Source organism: Quercus robur, chromosome 2 (genome assembly GCF_932294415.1).
Source record: "Quercus robur chromosome 2, dhQueRobu3.1, whole genome shotgun sequence".
NCBI classification, from domain to species: Eukaryota; Viridiplantae; Streptophyta; class Magnoliopsida; order Fagales; family Fagaceae; genus Quercus; species Quercus robur.
In genome coordinates, this window is record NC_065535.1 from 48,823,064 (window position 1) to 48,826,957 (window position 3,894).

Genomic DNA, 3,894 nt, shown 5'->3' on the forward strand with positions numbered 1-3,894 from the left:
CAAGGACTAGCCCTTGGGGCAAATTTGCTGTTGCTTCTGCACAAGGACTAGCCCTTGTAGGGATATCCTAGAAATACACAAGGACTAGCCCTTGCAGCTATGGTTGAAACATAACATAAACAACCAAAAACCTTAAGATGATTGTAGGAGGGAAGTTTGTAGAAAAGCATTTCAAAAGGAGATTTTTGATGAAGCAAGGGGGAGGGAAGTCCTTTTATAAGGTGAATAGCAGTACGTATACATTCAACAACATGGCAAGAATCTTTAGAGCTCTAGCTATTGTCAAACTATGTTGATGCTTCCTTTCAACAACAGAATTTTGTTGTGGAGTGCAAGCACAACTCTTTTGGTGAACAATGCCATGAGCACTAAAGAAATCAGTCATGTTGAATCCAAAAGCATTATCAGATCTAAGGGCCTTTAAAATAACACCAAACTGAGTTTTGATCATATTATAAAATGAAATAATGAGTGATCTAACTTCAGACTTGGTTTTCATTAAGAATGCCCAAGTAGACCTAGTTGCATCATCAACAATGGTTAGAAAATACTTGTATCCATCATGAGTAGGAACAAAATATGGACCCCAAACATCCACATGAATCAAATCAAAAGGGTTGAAACAAATATTATTATTGAATGGAAAGGATAGAATTTTTTGCTTTGCCAAAGGACAAACAGTACATACATCTTTGCAATTTGCAGAAAAAGAAGAAAGTACATCTTTTAAGGTAATAACCTCTTGAAAGAAGGGTGTCCTAACCTAAATTGCCATAGAAAAGACATGTCTTGGACAGAAACTTGTGCAGAAATAGTGGCAGAATGGGTAGATCTGAATTGAGAAATATAATCTTGAAGGGATGATGGTGAAACTGCTGAAGCAGATGTGATATTCTGCAGCAAATAGAGTCCATTGCTGACTCCACCCTTCCCAATCTTCCACCAATAGATGAGGTCCTGAATGAAGCAAAAATGGGACAAGAAAACAAGACAATATGGAAGTTTTTGAGTCAACTTGTTAACAGAAAGGAGATTAAAAGAGAAGGAAGGTACACATAGCACATGGTGAAGGGTCAAATTGGTGGAAACATGAGCTGAGCTAACATGAGTAACCTGAGCAGATTCTCCATTTGGTAGTTCAACAACACATTGAGAGATAGAAGTAAAAGAATGCATTAAAGTCACAGAGCAAACTATATGATCACTTGCACCTGTGTCTATGACCCAAGTCTTATGTCCAAAAGCAGTTTTATTTACAATTTTAGCAGCAAATATTGAGTGCTTTAGATCAAAAACAGACCTAGGCATGAAATGGTTACCTGTCAAAGGAGTAGGTTGTGTAATGGAAAAGACACATTATTAGCCATTCCAATGGCAGTGGAAGCAACCTCCTGGCCACCAATCATGGCAAGAATCTTTTGGTATTGCTCTGGTGTGAATGGGGAGTGTGTTGTGCTACGAAATTGGGGCTGAGTGCCAACTGTGCTAGTGAATTGAGGCTGAGAAACAGGTTGATTACCAACTGTGCCATTGAACTGTGGCTGAGAAACAAGTTGCTGTGACTGAAGTCCAAACTGGTTTGAGGACCAATCTGATTAGGACCAAAATCAACACATGACACTTGATTTGCAACAGGATTTCTGGATTTGGCTTTATATCCAAGTGGATAACCATGGATCTTGTAGCACTTATTTACAGTGTGTCCAATCAAGCCACAGTGACTGCATGTTGGTCTTTCTTTGCCTTTCTTATAGTTCTTTGTTCCAGTAGCTGCACCTGAATTCACAGCTTTAGTAGCAAGAGCTGTGGACTCAACAAAAGGTCCATGAGATTGTCCAATTGATCTTTGTCTCTCTTCTTGAATTAACAAAGAATAGACTTTGTGGAGAGGAGGCAGGAGATCCATGAGTAAAACCTGACCTCTAACCTGGCTAAAAGACTCATTAAGCCCCATTAACAATTGCATCACTGAATCTCTATGTTGAAGATCAGCTATTTTGCCATTGACATTACATGTGCACTTTCCACAAGAACAACATGGAAAGGGCTGTAATTCTAAATTGCGTATCTCCAAAGATTGCAATAAGCATGACTTATCGCAATTCAGCACTGGATGTTTGGAATAATCTTCAAGAGAGGTTTTCACAAGGGAATGGACCTCGAGTTTTTCAATTGCAGAAAGATCTTGCTGGTATTGTAGTTTTTGTTCTTAGGCCTTATACTACAGGTCGTTTTACTCTCGTATTAATTAGTAGAGTTAGTCTCACGTGTCTAGCACACGTGCTTGTTAGTTATGCCAGCTGTTAGAGTCAGTTATAGTAGTTTAGTTAGTTATTTTGTTTCTTTAACTTTCTTCTTTCTTCGTATCTACCTCTTTGTTCTGATAATATTGTCTCTATACTATGAACAGTCATAAATGATCCATTAGTAGTGCGAATGCAAGAAATGTATGATGTAAGAGTGTGTGTCTGGTAAAAGCGGTAGAATTAGATGCCATGTGTTTGCAAAGTGCAAAGTCATCAAAGAAACCAAGAGGAAGATTTACATATTACGAAAAAATGAACAAAGAAAGATGGAATTTAAAGTTGGGACAAGGCCTAGTTGATCAAGTCTGCCTGATTAGCTACCATAACTATAAATGTCTAGTGACATATATATATGCTAGAGATGTCATGGACTAATGCTAATTTGGCTCATTCACCGAGTGTCAAATGAGAAAACAAACCATAAATTTTAAATCTACACTAAAGGAGAATGGGAGTATGCGTAATTGGAAATTGATTAAAAAAAAAAAAAAAATCAGTGGTGGTGGTGGAGGTCAATAGTTAGCCGTGTTGACATGGTTCAAATGCTGATGTGGCAATAAGATAGATTCCTGATGATGTGGTAACTTGTGTGCATAATGACATGACTTGTGACTGACATGGAAAGATTAGATGGTGACACGTGTCATAATTTATAGAGCATGCATGTGATGCGTATAGGAGCGCATTACATAGGCTCTACGCTGAATCCCGACACATGGTAGCGCATGGAGGCATGTGACAGTGACTTTGGGTAACTGTGAAACCATGTTGAAACCTTGGTACCCCTTCTGCTATAATGGTTTCGTAATTTTTCCTGTCAAGACTACAATCATCTTTGGCATGAAAAGACCATATTAGTACCGTAAACAAAAATTGCAATAAACAGTGCACCAATTTTTTCATAGAGAGTAAAAAGGAAAACTACCAAACCATTATAGGAGAAGGGGTAGCAAAGTGGAAGAACTCCTTAATCCTCTATCATCAAATCGTAACTAAAAATGCATAAAAAATGTTTATATACGCGCATGGTCTAGGACTAGTACTGCAACAAGTACAATATAAAAAACAGTGGATCCAACTGCGCTTGGGCCTACTTGGACATAATCTAACATCTTGAATTCATTACTGCGACCAGAAAGCAATTGTGTAGCCAAATATGTGGGCAGGCGAATTTGTTCTTTGAATTTGTGCCTAGTTATTTTGGCTATCTCAATGAATTCAATAGCTATGGTGCTTTCGAGTTTCTTGTTTTAATTCTAAGGAATCAAGATTGGGTTGACCAAACCAACATAATCAAAGCTTAAATCAAGCAGATAAGAGAAGTACTAGACCAAATGTTGTCATGGGTGCGTGGCACAGTTACCTCAAATCATCACCATCTGTTTTTTACTGATACAATTACTTACCATGCATCTCAATTCTTTTTAAGTTCTAAATCAAGATTAAACTCACATGATGATTGACCAAAATTTGATATTCACAGTTAGGAATGGCTGGTGCATTGGAAACTTTATGTGGTCAAACTTTTGGAGCAAAACAATATCATAAACTTGGAACCTATACTTGCTGTGCTATAATCTCTCTCACT

At 37.8% G+C, this 3,894-nt stretch overlaps 1 long non-coding RNA gene across 1 annotated transcript; it reads right to left on the reverse strand.

Annotated features, from left to right (window-relative positions):
- Positions 1–603: 603 nt before the first annotated feature.
- Positions 604–2,194, reverse strand: LOC126713838 (uncharacterized). The gene is made up of 2 exons (XR_007651454.1): positions 1,320–2,194; positions 604–957 (listed from the first exon to the last, which is right to left on the reverse strand). It is a non-coding gene; the product is annotated as an uncharacterized LOC126713838 (long non-coding RNA).
- Positions 2,195–3,894: the final 1,700 nt, after the last annotated feature.